Raw genomic sequence first — 19,983 nt, forward strand, 5'->3', positions numbered from 1 at the left:
AACCGCGACGCCACGGGCCGGATTGCTAAATGGGCTATCGAGCTCCTTCCATTCGACATAACATACAAACCACAGCGAGCCATTAAGTCGCAAGTACTGGCTGACTTCGTCGCCGAATGGACAGAGGCCGAACTCCCTAAAGAGTACGGTGCATACTCCGATTGGATCACGCACTTCGACGGCTCCAAAATGCTGGCCGGATTGGGAGCGGTTGTTGTCCTGACATCCCCCACCGGAGACACGGTCCAGTATGTACTCCAAATACTATTCATAGACTCCAACAATGCAGCCGAATACGAGGCTCTGTTGCATGGTCTTCGGATGGCAGTCTCCATGGACAACCAATGCCTAGAAGTGCGCGGGGATTCGAACCTCGTAACATCTCAGATAAACGGAGACTTTGATGCCAAGGATCCGAAAATGGTGGCTTACCGTAATGTCGTCCTCAAAATGTCAAGTCGGTTTGAGGGGCTTGAATTCCATCATGTGGTTCAAGAAAACAATCGAGCGGCAGATATCATCACCCACATCGGCGCCAAGCGCGACCCCATCCCACCTAATATCTTCTTGGAAAGGCTGTTCAAGCCATCCGTGGTATGGGAAGGGGAGACCGGCAATACCAGTCCGGAACTGAATATTACCCCAGATACCGAACCATCTGATGTAACCGGAGGCTCGGCCACCAAAATAACACCTTCTACCCACGTGATTATGGCTGTCATTGCACCGTGGACAGAACCCTTCTTAGCCTACCTAAATAGGCAAGAACTCCCTGAGGACCAAAATGAAGCACGTTGCATTGTGCGGTGCTCTAAAGCCTACAAAGTCCACGAGGGAGAGCTTTGTAAGAAAAGCGCCACCAGAGTGCTCCAAAGATGCATCTCCGAAGAGGAAGGGCGGCAGCTCTTGGCCGAAATCCATGCCGGACTCGGCGGCCACCACGCTGCAGCTCGGGCACTTGTAAGCAAGGCCTTCCGTACAGGTTTTTACTGGCCGACAGCCCGAGCAGATGCACATGACCTTATCCAACATTGTGTCGGTTGCCAACTTTTCGCCGATCAGAGCCATATGCCCCCTACCGCTCTCCAAACAATCCCCATAACTTGGCCCTTCGTGGTCTGGGGGCTTGATATGGTCGGACCCCTTAAAGGGGGAAGCCATAAGAAAAAATACTTATTGGTCATGGTGGACAAGTTCACCAAATGGATAGAAGCCAAACCAGCTAAATCGGCCGAATCCGGACCAGTGATAGACTTCATATCAGGGGTTGTGCACCGTTATGGTGTCCCCCACAGCATCATCACTGACAATGGCTCAAATTTCACAGCCGATGAGGTGAAAACTTGGTGCGGCAATATGGGCATTAAGCTCGATTACGCCTCTGTCTATCACCCCCAAACAAACGGTCAAGTCGAACATGCAAATGGTCTTATCATGAGCGACATCAAACCCAGACTAGTGCCATCCTTGAAGGAATCAGATATGCACTGGGTCGAGGAGCTCGACTCTGTACTATGGGGGCTACGGACCACGCCAAATCGCACTACCGGATACACACCATTCTTTATGGTGTACGGCGCAGAGGCGGTATTGCCCTGTGATATTATTCATGACTCACCTCGGGTGCGCATGTATGAAGAGAGAGAAGCCGAGCTCGATCGGCAGGACAATCTAGATGCCCTGGAGGAGGAGCGCGATGTAGCAAAAGCCCATTCCGCATTCTATCAGCAGCAGGCTCGGAGGTATCAAACCAAAGAAGTGCGGGCCAAAACTTACAATATTGGCGAACTCATTCTACGCTTACCGGAGAAGAAAAAGGACAAGCTCAAGCCCAAGTGGGAGGGTCCCTTCATCATTGATAAATTTCTCACCGGAGGAGCGTACCGCCTGCGTGATGCATCGGATAATCGATTAGAGCCGAACCCATGGAACGCGGCCAGACTCCGAAGATTCTACACCTAAGTGTCGGACTCTGTGTTCGTCTCCTTACCTCCTCCCCTTTTATATTATACCCTCTCTCTTTTTTTCTTTCTTTTTTATATAGCTCTAGAAGGCTTAAAGTGTGACATGTTTACACAATTTCGCCGCGCTATGCGCGTTACTTATACCTGGGGGCTTCTTATACAGAAGCTTCATATAACTATTCTCCGGGCTTCATGCGCGGTGCATATGTGTTACTTCTCCATATGTGCCCTTTTTCGCCATTATATGCATCGATATGACTTAAGTTTTGTCCAAGCTGGGTTGCCTGGCTCTTGTGTTTATGCCCTACGTTCCCGTTAATTCGGCTAGGGCATAAGGGGACCACCTCTGTGATTGTTACTACCGGGTCAGCCGGATGTGTACCTCAGACTGGGTGAAGCTGAAAGCTAGCGTTCTTAAGGGAATATTCGGTCGGTGAACAAAAGATGTTTTTTATCTATTACAACATAAACACCCAGATGTTTTGTATCCTGCGTCTCTGATTCGCAGTCCGGACATGCACACTAATGCATGCGTACCCAGGGAAAGGAACCTTTAATGAAACTATTCTCTCTGGAAGATGTTTCTTACTATCCATGTAATATAACATAACTAGTTGGGTACTTGTCTGTTCAATCACTTATGACCCCTACGCCTGGTTTCCACGCGTACCCCGGTTTTACATAACTGAGCGGGTATTCGGATACACTTCGGACTGTCGGGTCCGGAGGCTGAAGCGAAAAGGTCCGCCAAGACAAATGATTTACAATCCGGCTAGAGACTACATGCGTCCATTGAAGTACATAGTCACTTGGAATGGCTAAATTCTTATTCTATACCATCCAACATGATGTCTAGCCTACAATCCTGTTGGGAATACTTTGCGGCTAATCCTACTTGGTCATATACCAGACTTACGGGGATCTCTTTCCCATCTGGTCCTATAGGTCCGACCTCGGCCATATGGTTCGGGTCAGCCTTGGCGTATCGCGTCTTCACCATGGCCTAGGCTTCCCTTGCACCTTGTCAGCAACCGATACCTTCCATAATCGGAAGCGCTGCCGTGCTCCCTTGAGCATCTCCACAAGCTCCCCCATGCCTCCTGGCAGGGAAGCGGATGGCCACAAGGCCTGGGCAATACCCTGCATCACCTGTCGAACTCGTTCGTGCAGTTGTGAGAGATCTTGCAGTAGATCACTTGCGGATCCGGGCATCTCCTCTTCAGGACGGCCTGTCAGCATACCTACAGACATAACTCTGTTAACTCGTTTCTTCGCTGCACGGTACAATGGTTCATTTAAGCACTTACCATAAATGCCGCATCGAAGCCTCTTATTCTCCTTCACGGAGTCAGCAAGCTGGGCCCGAACATCTGCTAATTCGACGCTCAGCAGGATATTGGCATCTTGGAGATCATTTTTCTCCCGCCTAACCTGTGTAAGCACGCGCTCGCTAGCCTTTAGCTGTCTTCGAGCTTGTGGCTCATTCTCTCGTACGATCTTCGAATTCTCTCCGGGATTGTCTGCGGAATCCAGATGAGGCCTTCTTGGATTCCTCTATTTTGGCAACTACGGCCCTCAGCTGGGCCTTGCATTCCTCTAGCTCTTGAGATAAATGGGTATTCTTCTCTACAAGAATCTATGCATACAATGATCATTAAATTAGTTGTGTCAACTGTTTCAAGTCTCAGGGGCTACTGATATACATACTTATCAAATTTTCTTACCCGTATATCCTTTACATACAGGTCCGTGGCTCTGGCTAGTCCGTCTTGCGCATCTCGGATGTATGTGTCTCCTGAGTTGAAGGCATTAAATGCCTCTTCGGAGAAACTAGCATCGCGGAGTACGGCCCGTCGGCGCTGGTGATTCATGGCGCTCTCCACTTCGGAATTCGTAGCGGAGATTTTGTCCGTCTCCTCTGTAGGAGGATAGTTCGGCGTTGTCCCCACTTTAGCCTCCACCCTTGAGGCCGATTCTGGAATCCGGCTGGCGGAGGCGTATCCGGCAGGGTCTCCGGGTATAGTTCGACGACTATTCTTTCTGCCAGGACACAAAGGACGCTGTTACATTTCAAAGACGATAATCACAGAGTAGCTTTTAAATTATACCTCTGCGACGGCATCTCAATCCTAACCGCCTTCCTCTTAAGCCTGCCCGGCTTGGGTGCCCTTTGCTAATGAGCCCCCATGGGATTGGCACGGCGCTCCGGTAGCTGTTTCTATAAAGTACAATATATGTGCATGGGGTAAGGCATAAGGAAGGGATGCTTTTTGGAAGTTAGGATTTATGTTTTACTTACATTCAACACAGGGAGCAGTGCAGATAGTCGGTGATGATGGCCACCAAGGTGCTGTCACGGCTTGCCTGTTAAAATGTCCAGTCGACAAGCTCCACAGATATGTCCGGATCTTCTTCAAGTCCGGGTTCGAGGGCCCGGTCAGGGTCCTCTGGCTGTGGAGAGGGGCTGTGAATCTCCCTTATGGGCTTTTTCAGTTCCTGCTAGGAATTGGCAGGGTAAGTATTTACGATAAAGAGTGCGGGAATGAATGGAGTTGAGTAAAGGATAGCAGCTCACCCAGCTTGGGGGTTGTACATAGAAAATTCATCCCGTGGCTTAATACGGAGGAACTCCTCTTCTTCTCCCTTGTATAAGTCGGACAATATTTTTGCCAGAGCGACGGCGGAGTCTGGACCTTTACGACTGCAGCGGGTAGCGCCGTCTTCTCTGTTAAAGTGCCACATGGGTTCCCCCGATATTGAAGTGGCTGCACCCCCCGCATTATGCATATTGACATAACTTTGATTATTTTCATGATTTGGCCAGCATTTTTATCCTGCCCATCAGGTAAAGGACTTCTCTATTATCTTCCTCCTGGGGGCTCCGGGGGCGCCAGCTTTGGCGTTTCTTCAGCGGAGCATTACTGAACTCGGAAAGGCCCGTCCGAATTGGGTCCTGAAGGGGAACATCCTCTACATAAAACCACTCTGAGGGCCAGTCTTTGGATACCTTCTTTGGAGTGCCGGACAAGTATCCGGTCTCGGCGACGCGCCATATTTCGGCTCCGTCCACTTGATATATTGATCCCTCTTGATTACGAGGGACGAGGTAGAATAGCCTCTTCCATAGCTTGAAATGAGCCTCGCAGCCCAGAAATAGCTCGCAAAAGGCAACATAACCTGCAATGTGCAGTACGGAGGCATGGGTAAAATTATGCAGCTGGAGGCCATAGAACTCCAGGAGCCCACGGAGGAACGGGTGGATTGGAAACCCGAGTCCCCTCAGCAAATAAGGGACAAGGCATACCTGCTCCCCCTAGGATGGGTTGGGAAAGCTCTCTGCTTGCTCCCCGCCATTATAGGTGGCTAGTCTGGCTCAGACGGGGACCATGTATGCAGGCGGGAGAAACCCCTGGGTCTGCAACTCTACTAATCGGCTATGGGGAACAGATCACTTCTCCCAATCACCTGGCTTAGTGCTACGGGGGCAAGAGGAGGAGCTGTGACGGCCGGCCATGATTGCATGATTTCTTCCGGGCACGCTCTGATGAGATGCTTGCTGAGGGGAGGATGGTGTGATTTGGATCTGAGGATCCCCATCTCTTTAAATAGACAATTTACTTACATGGTTAGGGTGGCAAATGTAAAAATGCCCCAACTTCTAGTATTCACTCGACACGTGGAGATAACCATTATTGAAGCACAGAAGCCGAGGAGTACAACATTAATGGGAAGCCGGACACTACTCGCTACGACAGGTACTCTGGATTCAGAGAAGAACCCACCTTGGAATGCCGAAGATAATTTTTGCGCGCCGGACTCGTCGTCATTAAAGCCTGGTTCGGGGGCTACTGAGGGGGTCCTGGATTAGGGGTCCTCGGACAGCCGGACTATATACTTTGGCCGGACTATTGGACTATGAAGATACAAGATTGAAGACTTCGTCCCGTGTCCGGATGGGACTCTCCTTGGCATGGAAGGCAAGCTTGGCAATTCAGATATGTAGGTCTCCTTCTCTTTAACCGACTTTGTGTAACCCTAGCCCCCTCCGGTGTCTATATACACCGGAGGGTTTAGTCCGTAGGACAAGAACAATCATAATCATAGGCTAGCTCCTAGGGTTTAGCCTCTACGATCTCGTGGTAGATCAACTCTTGTAATACTCATATCATCCAAATCAATCAAGCAGGAAGTAGGGTATTACCTCCATCGAGAGGGCCCGAACCTGGGTAAACGTCGTGTCCTCAGCCTCCTGTTACCATTAGCCTTAGACGCACAGTTCGGGACCCCCTACCCGAGATCTGTCACCGACACCCCCATGGCCCTAGGGCCACCAGAGAGGAGCGGATCTGCGGCGACGCCGGCGGGAGGCAGAAACCCTAGCTATTTTTGTGGAGGATAAGGAGGCGGCGGCTAGCCTATTCTCCCGAACAATACTCTGTGAATCTACTCCCTCCCAATCCTGCTGGGTGCCATCCGGTCCGGTTGTGGCTGCCCAAATACAAATTCCTTAACTTTTTATGTGAAGACATGTGTGTGGATCATGTTTACCGAAAAAGGGTTTTCCCCCGCTTTGTATTCCAAAGCAAACCATCATTGTACACATCGCAATGCTGGGGCGAATAGCACAGCAAGCCCAAAGAGAAAGAAGAAGAAATAAATGCCAACAGGGACAGCTCGGCAAAGCGCTGAAGACCCGCGACCGCGGCGCCCTCCAGAAACAAATCACCAAAGCCCGAGGCTCCGATCTACCGCGAACTAAGCAGCACCTCCAAGAAGGGATGCGACGCCGACGACGCTGCTGCCCGGACAAGTCCTAGGGTTTCCCCAATACGCGAAGGGAGGTGGGGAATAGCTACTACCGACACCCTCCAAGAAGGGATAGTGGCACCCGCCGGTGTCACCGCATCAGAGCCGGACGAATCGGCAAGGATTTCTCCCGCACGCCAAACCCCACCGACCAACTACATGCGTGACCTCCCGGAAGCCGACTGCAGGCGGCGCGACCTCCCGGACACCGACTGCAGGCGGCGCCCACGAGCGAAAAGATAAAGAGCCGGCTGCAAGCCACAGCCGAACGCGCCTCACCATCGAGCGCGACGAAGATGGCCGCCCATGGGCTATGGAACAACGAGGTGATAACCCGCCTCCTCCACCGCCTCGTGGTCGGTGATATCCTTCTCCGCCGCCTGTTGGACATCCCACACTCGGCGACTGGCTAGACCGCCATGAAGGAGTCGGCAAGAATGATGCCCGCCACCGAATCGACCGCCTGGCTCGATCCCTGGAGCTGGAAGAAGAAGACGATGTCGGCCCGCCTTGTTTTGGCCCCCGCATCCGCGACGAGCCCTTCCCCAACGGGTTCTCCCTCCCAAGAGACATGCCCAAGTACAACGGCTCGGTGAACCAGGAAGATTGGCTGATAGACTACTCAACCGCAGTTAGCATCGCAAACGGCAACAGGTGCGTTGCCGTAAAGTACGTCCCCCTCATGCTTCAGGGCACGACGCGCACCTGGTTGAACAGCCTCAAGCCCTACAGCATCAACAGCTGGCTGGATTTCATGGAGGTCTTCAACCGCAACTTCACCAGCATGTACAAGAGGGCACCCAAGCCCCGCCAACTTTCCTTGTGCATCCAAGGCCCGACCGAGTCCAGCCGCGACTACCTGACGCGCTGGGCCGAGCTCTGCAACTCCTGCGAAGGAGTACACGAGGTACAAGCCATAGAGTACTTCACCGCCGGGTGCTGAGAAGGCACCCTCCTCAAGCAGTGGCTTCTCTGCGATGAGCCGGCTACACTCGACGAGCTGCTGATCATAGCAGACAAGCACGCCACTGCCGACTCTTCAATGAAGTCGGATCTTTGGGTGGATACTTCCGGAAAGTTGCTCCCTCCGGCTCCCAAGACACCGGCTGGCGACACCAACTGGCGCCCGCATCAGAATGACAACAAGCGAAAGGCCATGATGCCGGCTTCCACCAGCCGACAGGTGGCGACAATTGGAGACGAGCACCCAGAAGGGCAGCCTATGCCCAAGCGTCAGACAGGTGGCCGGCCGGCTTGGCAGCCCGCCTTCTCCTACGAGCAGATCCTCGATGCTCCCTGCAAGTTCCATAGCGGCACGAAGCCATCCAACCACACAACTTGGAAGTGTCACTGGCTCACCCGAATTTCCAAGGGCGAGGGACTGCTGCCGCCTCCGCCTGCTGGCCTGCCGCCTCCGGCTCCTCAATAGCCGGCCGCCCGGCCAGCAGTCGGAGCAATCCAAGATGAGTTCCTTGATGAGCATGCAACCTATGTCGTCTTTACAAGCCAAGCCGATGACAAGCACAGCCGGCGCCGGCAACACCAAGAAGTCAATGTTGTCGCCTCTAAAGATTCGGAATTCATACACAGGTCCGAAAAGCCCATCAGTTGTAGCCGAGCTGATCACCCAGAGGTGATGCCCGCTCCGGGTTCCTATGCTTTAGTGTTGGATGCCACCTTTGGAACGGAGAGGCGAGCTGTTCGACTCTCCCGAATTCTGATTGATGGAGGAAGTAACATCAACATCATGTACCGCGACACCATGGAAAAGCTGAATATCAAGGCGAAGATCTCTTTAGAGCCAAGGATCACTTATGCCGCGAAGCGGTCTAGTTTGAGGTAGTGGATCTTGAGAGCCCTTACTATGCTTTACTTGGTCGGCCCGCTCTGGCCAAGTTCATGGCTATGCCCCACTACGCCTACCTCAAGAAGTCCTCCGACTGCGCTGCAGCCAGCAGCCGGCTGGCCGAGTCCCTCGTGATTGCTGCTGAGAGAAAGATCCTTGACCGGGTTGTGGCCATGGCCGGCAAGCAGCCGGACCTATCGCGCGATCCCAAGGAGTCGGAAACGCATGGCTCCTTCCAGCCGGCCAAGGAGACAAAGAAGATACCATTGGACCCGGAGCATCCAGAGAGGTTCGCTCTGGTGGGAACAAATCTGGACAGCAAATAGGAAAGCAAGCTCGTCGATTTCCTCCGTGAGAATGGGGATATCTTCGCATGGTCCCCCAAGGACATGTCGGGTGTGCTGAAGGATTTCGCCGAGCACAAGCTACATGTCTGATCAGATGCAAAACCAGTCAAACAGCCCCTCCGTCGACTGTCAGAGGAAAAGAGAATAATTGTTGGTGAAGAGATAGCCCGGCTTCTGGCAGCCGGCTTCATTATGGAGGTATTCTTTCCAAAATGGCTTGCCAACCCAGTCCTTGTATGGAAGAAGAACAAGAAATGACACATGTGTATAGATTATACCAGCCTCAACAAAGCCTGCCCCAAAGATCTGTTTGCCTTACCAAGGATTGATCAAGTGATAGACTCCACAGCCGGATGCGAGATGTTGAGTTTCTTGGATGCCTATTCGGGTTACCACCAAATCAAGTTGGACCAGCTGACCGCCTGAAGACCGCCTTCATCAGACCGTTAGGAGCTTTCTGCTACCTGACTATGACATTCGGCCTGAGAAATGCCAGTGCCACTTTTCAGCGTTGCATGCAGAAATGCCTCCTCAAGCAACTCGGCAGAAACGCCCATGTCTATGTAGACGATATCGTGGTGAAGACGGAGAAGCACGGCACCCTGCTGGAAGATCTCCAAGAAACATTGTCACCTGCGCCGCTTTCAGATCAAACTCAACCTGGAAAAATGCGTGTTTGGAGTGCCAGCCGGCTAGCTCCTTGGCTTCTTGGTCTCTGAACGCGGCATTGAATGCAACCCGGTGAAAATCAAGGCAATAGAGAGGATGGAGATTCCCACCCGGCTACGGGACGTCCAGAAGTTCACCGGATGACTGGCTTGCCTCAACCGCTTTATCAGTCAGCTTGGGAAGAAGGCCCTTCCCCTGTATCAACTCATGAAGAAAACCACTCACTTTGAGTGGAATGATCAGGCGGATGAAGCCTTTCACCAGCTGAAGAAGATGTTGGTCACGCCACCTGTCCTGGCAGCTCCGACTAAAAAGGAGCCCACGCTCCTTTACATTACTGCAACTAGCCGAGTGGTCAGCACAGTCATCGTGGTTCAGCGCCCAGAGGAAGGCAAAGTTCAGCTGGTCCAGAGACCGATATATTACCTGAGCGAAGTACTGTCAACCTTGAAGCAGAACTACCCCCACTACCAGAAGATGTGCTACGGCGTGTACTTCGCCGCCAAGAAGCTCAAGCCCTACTTTCAAGAGCACCCCATCACGGTCGTTTGCGCTGCCCCGCTGGCCGAGATCATGGGCAGCCGGGATGCATTCGGTCGGGTGGCCAAGTGGGCTATTCCGCTGGGTCCTTATACCATCTTCTACCAGCCCCGCACCGCCATCAAGTCCCAAGTGCTTTTCAACTTCCTCATCGACTCGGCCGAGACCCAGTACCTGCCACCAGCACCCGACTCCACCCATTGGCGGATGCACTTTGACAGATCCAAGATGCGCACCGGATTGGGAGCCGGTGTCGTCCTCACCTCGCCCAAAGGCGACAAGCTAAGATACACATTGCAAATCCATTTTGCCGCCTCCAACAATGTGGCCAAGTATGAGGCACTCATACACGGGCTCCGGCTGGCCAAGGAACTCGTCATTCGCCGGATCCTGTGCTATGGTGACTTGGACTTGGTGGTCCAACAGTCATCTGGTGATTGGGACGCCAAGGATGCAAATATAGCGAGCTACCGCTTCCGCGTTCAGCAACTCAGTGAATATTTTGAAGGGTGCGAGTTCCTCCACGTGCCACGGGCTGACAACAAGCAAGCATATGCCCTGGCACGAATCGGCTCCACCTGGTAAGCTATACCAACCGTCGTCGCCCTTCAGTGCCTCCTCAAGCCGTTTGTCAAGCCTTCGCCAGAATCCGACTCCATCTTCGTGCCGGCTGACCCCGAAGCAGCCGGATCCGGCTTGGGGACTTCAGCAGTCGGCACGGGGACTTCAACAGGCGGCTCGGGGACTGCGGTAGCCGCACCCGGCCCACGGACATCAAAACCCAGCCCGGGGACTGCTGCAGTCGGCCCGGGAACTTCAACGACAGAAGAGGCGATGGACGACTCCAACCCGCCACCTCCCATCCCAGCCGCCCTAGTCGCAGTGGCCGTGTTGGCAATAGAAGAAGTCACAGCTCCATCATGGGCCCGGCCCATCCTCAACTTTCTGGTGAACAAGGAGCTGTCGACTGATGAGATCTCGGCAAGACAAGTTCTACACCGAGTTGAAGCCTACACAATAGTAAACAGAGAGCTCGTTAGGCGCAGTGTGACTGGAGTCTTCCAGCACTGCGTTGAGCCAGAAAAAGGCATAGCAATCCTCAGAGACATCCATCAAGGCAAGTGTGGCCACCACTCGGCTTCAAGATCACTTGTTGCCAAAGCTTTCCACCATGGTTTCTTCTGGCCGACCGCTTTGGAAGACACCAAAGAGTTAGTCAAACACTGCAAAGGGTGCCAATTTTTAGCTCCAAGCAACACCTGCCGGCTTCTGCACTCAAGACCATCCCCCTCACCTGGCCCTCTGCCGTCTGGGGGCTGGATATGGTGGGACCGTTCAAGACGGCACATGGCGGCATGACTCATCTGCTTGTCTTCGTTGACAAATTCACCAAGTGGATACAAGCAAAGCCGATCAAGAAGCTAAATGAGCCGACTGCCGTAACCTTCATCACGGACATCACATCCCGGTACGGCGTACAACACAGCATCATCACCGACAACGGCATGAATTTTTCCAAGGGAGCCTTGGCCCGTTTTTGCGCAACGCAGGGCATCCGACTAGACTTAGCGTCTGTTTCCCATCCGCAATCAAACGGCCAAGTCGAACGAGCAAACGGTCTCATCCTCTCCGGCATCAAGCCCCAACTAGTCGAGCCACTAGAGCGTTCGGCCGGCTGCTGGCTCGAGGAGCTGTCGGCCGTCCTTTGGAGCCTGCACACTACTCCGAACAAGTCAACTAGCTTCACTCCCTTCTTCCTTGTGTATGGTGCCAAGGATGTCATTGCAACTGACATCGAGTTCGACTCTCCTCAAGTCACCATGTACACGGAAGCAGATGCGAGGAAGCGCGAGAATACGGTGTTGACCTGCTGGAAGAGGGCCGGCTGTTAGCACTACCAGCAGAGCCTGCGCCGTTACCATAGTTGGAAGGTCCAGCCAAGATCCTTCCAAGAAGGTGAGCTTGTGCTCTGGCTGATCCAGCGAACAGCCGGCCAACACAAACTTCTCGGCTCCTTGGAAAGGCCCCTTCATCATTAGCAAGGTCTTGGGAAACGACGCCTACTACCTGATCGACGCACAGAAGCGCAAGGCACGCAAGAGAGATGATTCCGGCAAGGAGTCGGAATGCCCATGGAACGCAAACCTCCTTCGAAGATTTTATAGTTAATGCAGTATGTACCACGCTACCTTTTGTATTAAGTACAAGACATCGGGACCCCCGAGGAGCACTCGGGGACTGCCCTCTTTTATATATATAATAAATTCCTATGCCTATGAATGTGTTAGTACATATTCTCTTTCGTCCTGCATCGGGTTCGACCAGTCGGCCCGGGGACTTGCCGCCTGGTGATATGAAAACACTACGTGCAGTAAGATAAGTAGTGTGCCGGCATCTAGCCCTCTCTTGCCAAAAGCCGTAGCTCGCAGAGCGGCTGTCCGGCTGGCAAGAGTCAAAGGCAAGAAATGGTGCCGACACGAAAATTGGCTAAGGACTAATGAGTTTTGCATAGCACAAGCCGGCTTCCCGCCCTGCCAACCGACTGCTAAGCAGCCGGCTAGCCGGCTTCCCACTTGCCTTGCCACAATCTAAGAAGGCTGAAGTACTTGCCCTCCCAAACCACGTACTTGCCTAGCCACAGACTACAGAGCAGCTGTCCGGTTGGAAGGGCGGCAAAGGAAAAAGCCGAAAAAAAGATTAAAAGCAAGAAAAGTCGGAAGCCGACACCAGCATAGCACATGCGAGATAATATTTACACAAAAGGCGTTTGAAGGCCGGAGTTCAACATAGTTTGAATACACCCTAGCGGGTGGAACTGCGCAAATTTAACAAAATATTGTTCCAAAGATCGACAAAGCAGGATAAAGCTGGCCGCCTAGGCCAAATGAACAATAGGCGAGCTTGGCAGGTTGGTAGAGATGGCGGTGCTGGCTGGTTGAGTGGCCGGATGGCGGGTTTCGCCCTGATCTTCTCCAGCAGTAGGCGGCGCGCGCAAGCATGCCTCGTTGCTTGAGACGCGATCGGGTTGAGGCTGGTCGTCTGCTCCATCACCCAGCGCAGCGTCTTCGCCAACCTCGTCTTCCTCGTCCTCGCCCTCATCGCTGGAGTCGATCTCCTCCGCCGAGTCCTCGTCGTCCTCCGGGTTCAGCCTGAAGAGGTCGGCCGGCACCGCAACACCATCCTGGTTCAGCTCGGGGATGAGGACGCTGGTGTCGGTGTACTCAGTGATCGCCGCAGCATGATGAATGATGGTGAGCCCCACTGCCACCAAATCCTTGTGGGCCTCCTGCCGGAACATGGCTAACTGGGCTAGATCCATCCCAGGATACCACACCCTGACAAACTCCAACGTCTTCCTGGAGCCTGCCCGGGCGGAAGAAGCCTTTCACGCCTCAAAGCGGCCAACGGCTACTTCAAGCCAGTCGGCGGTCCGACTGGGGGTACGTGGCACCGGTGTGTCAGGCCAGAGGGCGGCTAGCACATGGGCCCTGACACGCTGAAGGCGGCGGAGCATATGGTGGGCCGGCTAGAGACGGGCCTGGATGGCCAGGAGCTGCTCTTCAAGGCTCCTACGAGCATTCAGCGCAATCTCCGCGCCAGCCTGCCTTCGCGCTTCGTGATGGGCCTCGATGGTTTGGCTGACGGTGACAGAGTAGCCAGGGAAATACTCTGAGCAAAGAAGAAAAGAAAGAATACAAAGTTAGAAACCGGACTAAAACAACAGGCGGCAAACGAAGGAAAGAGAAAGAAGGCGGCTTACCGTCAACCATATCCTCAATGCGGCCGTAGCCGTCGTTCAGCGCTTGCTCCGACTCAGCCCAGTTTGCCGCCTAGGTCTCGTACTCAGCTTGGAGGGCGGCCTCGCTATCCTTCACCTTCTGAAGGGACGCCTCATGACACTTCTCCTGATCAGCCAGCCGCTTGGCCAGGCGGTCGCGCTCCTGGACCACCATGCTGTACTCCGCCTCCTTGGCGCGCAGCGCGGTTTGGGCCTCACCCAATTGCTGCTGCAAGCCAGTGTTGGCCTCTGCAAAAACGACAAAGAGAAATAATCAATAAGCAAGAAGTCGCTAGAAAAGATCCGGCCTGACTGCTCAGCAGTCGGCCCGAATCTCGGGGACTACACCCAATGGGTGCGCTGACGCGCCCCCACGAGAGAAAGAAGGCGGAACACTTACTCCGACTTTCCGACAAGTCGGCTATCTTCTGGGCCAGATCCCGGACCTGGGAGTTGAAGGCGGCCGCGCGGAGATTATGATAGTCTTGCCAAAAAGACAGACGAACAAGAAAAAACAAGTCAGCACCCGAGCCTGCTTAAAAGTTCCAGCCCGCCTTCTTAGCAGTCGGCCCGAAACTCGGGGGCTACACCCAGTTGGTGCACTGACGCGCTCCCACAGAGGAATACAAGAGCAAGAAGCAAAAAGAAGGAGGCATTCCCGGATGGCCGTCTGCGTCGCCAGGAACTTTTGGTTGTAGTTCTTCAGGGCAGTGGCCTGAGATTGAAGCCGGGCCCGGACTTCCTGCGCCGCCTCATTCAACACAACCGTCCCTTCCCCCGGCGCCTAGTCTGCCGAGCCGGTGCTAGCCGCTTCCAGGTCTTGGGTCGATGAGCCGGTGCCCCTGACCTCCTGCTGAGGCGGCGCCGAGGCCACCTTCCTGGCACGTCGGCGCGCCAAAGGCTCAACGGCAAGATCAGCCCCCGCGGCCGACTAGCCTCCAACCGGCGGCACGGGTGGCGCGTTGGCTCGCCGCCTTGGCCCGCTGCGAATGGCGACGGAGGAATCACCTCCGTCTCCGGAGCGACGTCGTCGCGCCCCTCCCTCTCCATGATCGGCTGGTCATCGCCGGCCATTTCAAGCGGCACCACCGAGGCGTCGGGCGTTGGCGCCACAGCATGGAGGGGGATGACGAGCTGTGGGGGCTCACCGCGTGAGGCTTCCCCCGCCTGCGCAGCTGCTGCGGCATCCGCCTGCATCTGGGCCATGAAGCCGGCCTGCACTCTCGCGGCCTCGTCCACCTCCTCGTGCGCCGCCTTGGCGGCAGCCGCCCTCTGCCGCTTCGCCTCCTGCTCCTCACGCGCCTCCCGCGTGTTCCTCTCCGTCGCTGCTTGAAGCTCGGGGCGCGGGTGTACACGGCGGGAGCTGGTGGAGCCCCCCGCCGCCCCCACAACCGAGCCGGCAACCGACCGCTCCAACGAGAGCGGGGCCGTGTTACAGCAAGAAGAAGAAAAACTCAGAAAAAATATTTGTAAGGAAAAGGGAAAAGTGCGTCAGGAGGTCGGCACTTACGCAGAAACCATTCGGGGTTCCTTCACGACCTTGCGGAAGCGGTTTGCCTTCGCAGCCGCTTCCTCTCGCTTGGTCGCCGCGGCCGAGCCCCTGGGCTTTTTCGGCCGGCTGCCGAACAACAACGGCGCGGCCCAGCGCTTCAGCGCGCCGCCTCATGCAGCCGGCATGACGGTCGAGCTCGTGCCTGCCCGGTCAGACGCCGGCTGGCGGCGCGAAACGATTTCTTCGTCGTCGTTGTCAGGCCAGTCCTTGATGCCACCTCTACCTCCGGAGCCGCCCACCTTGATGTCTCCGACTATCGCATCGTCCTCCAAGGTGGCCGCCCCCAAGTCGGGGACGTCCGTATCACTCTCCTCCCGGTCGGGGAGGAACTGATGATCCGACCCTATGGAGCCGGCTGCCGGCTGGAGAATAGCGCCCTATTTTTTAGCCGATTGGTCAAGGCGGCCAAAGAAGAACTCGGCTACTAAAGAAGAAGAAGACATGAAGGCTTACCATTAGCGGCGGATCCGCACGCGAATACGGCTCCTTGCCGAATCGCCACTCCTCCTCCAGGAGCTTGCAATTTGAAATGTAGTTCACCAAGTGAGCTACCTCTGAGTGAGGCATCTCCTTGGTGCACATCCAGCTTGGATCACGATGCCCGCTCATATGGCTTATCATGTGCGGCCGGCCTTGGAGCGGGAGTACTCGGCACGCCACGAAGGCGGTCAGCAAGTCGGGCGCGGTGAGGCCTTCCGACCTCACCATCACCTTAAGCCGGGCAACGGCGGTGGTGCCGGCTATCGATAGCGTGTTGAGCCGGTACTTCCAGTTGGTCCGCCTATCGGCAGGCTGGCCAACTACGTACTCCGAAAGGTTGACCCAGTCGCCAGATGGGTGAATACTCCTTATGTAGAAGTATGATAGCTGCCACAGCTTCACCGACTATATCAACGAGATGGAGGGGAACGGGTTCTCGGTGGTCGGCCTCCGCACCGCGACAAAAGCGCCGCACTGAGCCGGCACCCCCTTGGCGACGGTGCCGAGTTTCAATTGGAAGAATTCTCCCCAGAGCTCAATGGTGGGGAGGACACCGAGAAAGCCCTCGCAAAGGGAGACGAAAGCGGACAGCAGCACCACTGTGTTTGGGGTGAGGTGTTGCGGCTGGAGGCCGTAGAAATCAAGAAAGGCGCGGAGGAAGCCGCTTGCCGGCAGGCCAAAGCCGCGCAGGAAGTGCAACCTAAAGACAACTCGCTCGCCCTCCTCCGGCGCCGGCAAAATCTCCCCCTCCGACGCCAGGCGAACCCTCACAAAGTCCCTGCCGGGCAGCCACCGCGTCCGGTGGAGAAAGTCGATGTGGTCCTCGTGGACGTTGGAGCCGTCCCACGATCTGGCACGAGCCATGGGGCCGAGGGGCTCAAGCGGGGGGAATGCGCGGCGGCAGGTGCGCAGCCTCACGGCGACGAGGCGCGGCACGGCGAGGTGGCTGAGAGCTTGGTACGGCGACGGGCGACAGCAGCAGCAGCAGCGAGGAGAAGAAGAGAATGGTGGGACGAGAGCGGGTGCGCATGCGTTCGCCGCACCTCCTCCCCCTATTTATAGCCGCAGAGCGGCGGAGCCGAGGAGATGGGGCGTGGGGGACGTGGGATTAACTGCACCCACTCCCCCACACCCCCGCGATTATCGCGCTAATTAAGGCGTGTATCAATTGCCCCAGAATGCTAATCGACCGTTTCGGCCACATCGAATCTGCGCGTGGGCCGATGCACTGTAGTGGTGGGGGCCAGCCTGCGGCGATGTCCCATCGCACGCGTGGGCTGGTAGGCTGGCCCAGGCGGCTGATGACACGTGGCACGCGGACGGTGGGCGGTCGGCCAGACGCCCGGCGCGCGCGCCACCTGGCTCCTGCCTTCAAGCTTCAAATTCGACTAGATGGCGCGTTCAGTGAAGGCCGAGTCCGGCTATCAGTCCCGCGGAGTAGTAAGTTGTTTGGGCTTCTCATTTTTTGTCCGACCGCGAAGCCCAGCCAGCTTCGGGGACTACTGTCGGAGTAAATGACCACGGGTAGCCTTGCCGGCTCCCCCTGGCTCTTCAAAACATTGGGACGACTGCGCCCCCCAAGCATCCAAGACGAATGGCCGCCTTCCCGTGGCCGGTTGTGACGCGGCCGACTGCAGGAAGGCGGTGGAGATCAGCATACCTACCTGATGGGGGCTGACTCCTAGCAGGCGGCCACTAAAGCAGCCGACCTCTAGTAGGCGGCCCACCCATATGCCCTCAAAGTTTGCACCCATGCAGCGGCGCTAAAACGGGACGTGGCTACAGTGAAGTCTGCCACCCCCGAATCCCGGAGCGGGCATGGCCACAGTGCGTCATATCGGTCGGCTATCCCCCACCCGGCGCGGCACTGTTGCCATGTTGACCGTGACATCACCCACGACAGACTGTCAGTACGACCTGCAGGCGGTAGGCCCCCATGCCAGCGAGCCCTCCCAAGGCGGCCAAGCCAGACCAGTCGGCCCAAGGGGAAGCCGGCTCCCCGCAGCCGGCCGATCCTTGCCCTGGAAGTTTGTGCACCATCAAGCGGATGAGACGGGGTAAGGCTACAGTAAGCGCCCGCCAGGCGGTGGTATTGTAGCCATGCTTACCCCGACAAAACCACCGTCATCAAGGACGGTGCAACAGTGATGAGCCTTCGACAAGGCCCCCAAGCGATGGACCCAGCCTGCCGACTACAAAGCCGGCAGCTGGCAGGACCCACCAGTCGGCGGGCCCCAGCAGCCGGCGGAGAAGCCGGCACCAATAGACACTGATGGCATGGACCCACGTACAGCCGGATTACCATTTTACCCCTGGGGGTAGGCCTATATAAACCCCCCAGGGCACCCATGCAAAAGGGTTGAGCTCTTAGGGTTTCACACACACATAGAGAGAGAAGGGGATATCTAGCCTTGCCCTTCTTCTTCCTCTAGCAAACAGCTCAAGGAGCCTCTTGTAGCTACTTGCTAATTTAGTGATCATGCGGAGACCCCGCAGAGCAGGACTAAGGGTATTATCTCCTAGGAGAGCCCCAAACCTGGGTAAGATCTGTCGGCGTGCATGTCTTCGCCTTATCCCGCTTCCAGCCACCGGCGACGTCTTACTGGTTCCTACTATGATTAGCCATCCTTTGGCATATGTCGCACCTACCACCTGACAGCAGTCGACGAGAACGTCTTCTCGCCCTGAACGTGCATCGTCGGAAATCTTAAAATAAATCCAGAAAAATGCAAGCACCAGGACTTGTACCCTGGTGTCCTAGGGATACCACTGCCTCCTAATCATCTGACCACATTTTGGTTTGCTATAAAACTGCGTGCCACCATATTTATTTTCATATTCTTTTACGAAAGCAAAAATGAATATAGAAACCTCAAAATGAATATGGAAACAGATATTAGCAAAAACAAACACAAAGCAAATACCGAGCAAACATGGTAGCATAAGTGGATGTTTGAACCGGAGAGAAAAACACAACCAAACCAACAAATTTAATCGACTGTTAACATGGCACAAAATAATATGGTTAGGTTAGCAACTTAGTGTAATATTGTAGTAGTAACTGGGCAAATTCGGTGAGTGGAAGTTGCGGGCTGAATGTCGTGGCATCGAGCGGAGGCGGTACTGAGAAGCCACGGCGGGGAGAGATGGCGGCAACGATGTCGTGGCGGAGAGAGCGGGTAGGAGAATGAGATGTCCAGTTTTGAAGATAAGAAGAAAATGAGCAGTTGTTTGCTTTTTTAAAGGAAAATCGGATGTTTTCTATGAGAAAAATGCCGCATACCTTTTCTATATAGTGAAAAATATCATAACAAGTTATTTTTGGAGGATAATTACCAACAAGTGATGATTTACAGTTGAGTACATGCGTGATAGTATTCCCTTCATTTTTATTTAGTCCGCGTATTAGCTTTGGTCAAAGTCAAGCTTTGTAAAATTTGACAAAGTTTATAAACAAAAAAATTAATATATACAATAACAAATCAATACTATTAGATTCATTATTGAATGGGTAAAATTTCACCAAGAAAGGGCTCCGCCTCCTCCTCCTTCTCCAAGAAAGAAAGTTAGGGTTCGTGCCTCTCGCCGGCGCCGGCGTAGGTCCGCCTCGTCTCCGGTGGCCCTAGGGACATGGAAGTGCGATGGATCCTGGCAAGGGCCAGCGTGAGGGCTCTGTTTTTAGTCGTTTTTTTTAATCTTGTTAGGGTTTGTGTCCGACTCAGGAAGGCGAGACGGCGGCGGCTCCCTGAAGATGGAATAAAGGTCTCCCCGCCTAGCCCCCATTCCGGCGGTGCGTCTAGCATCGTTGTTGGGCGTGTGGAGGTGTGTCTCCGGCAGATCTATCTTTGGTGGATTTGCTCGGAGCTCGTCGCTGTTCGTCTACGTTCGTGTGTCTTCGATTTGGATCCTTCCGATCTACGCTATTTTTCATCGGCAGCGGTTGTTGTGTTCTGGGGTGCTGGTCCTATGGGGTCTTAGCACGATGACTTCCTGACTGTCTA

Source organism: Triticum aestivum, chromosome 6B (genome assembly GCF_018294505.1).
Source record: "Triticum aestivum cultivar Chinese Spring chromosome 6B, IWGSC CS RefSeq v2.1, whole genome shotgun sequence".
Taxonomy (NCBI): Eukaryota; Viridiplantae; Streptophyta; class Magnoliopsida; order Poales; family Poaceae; genus Triticum; species Triticum aestivum.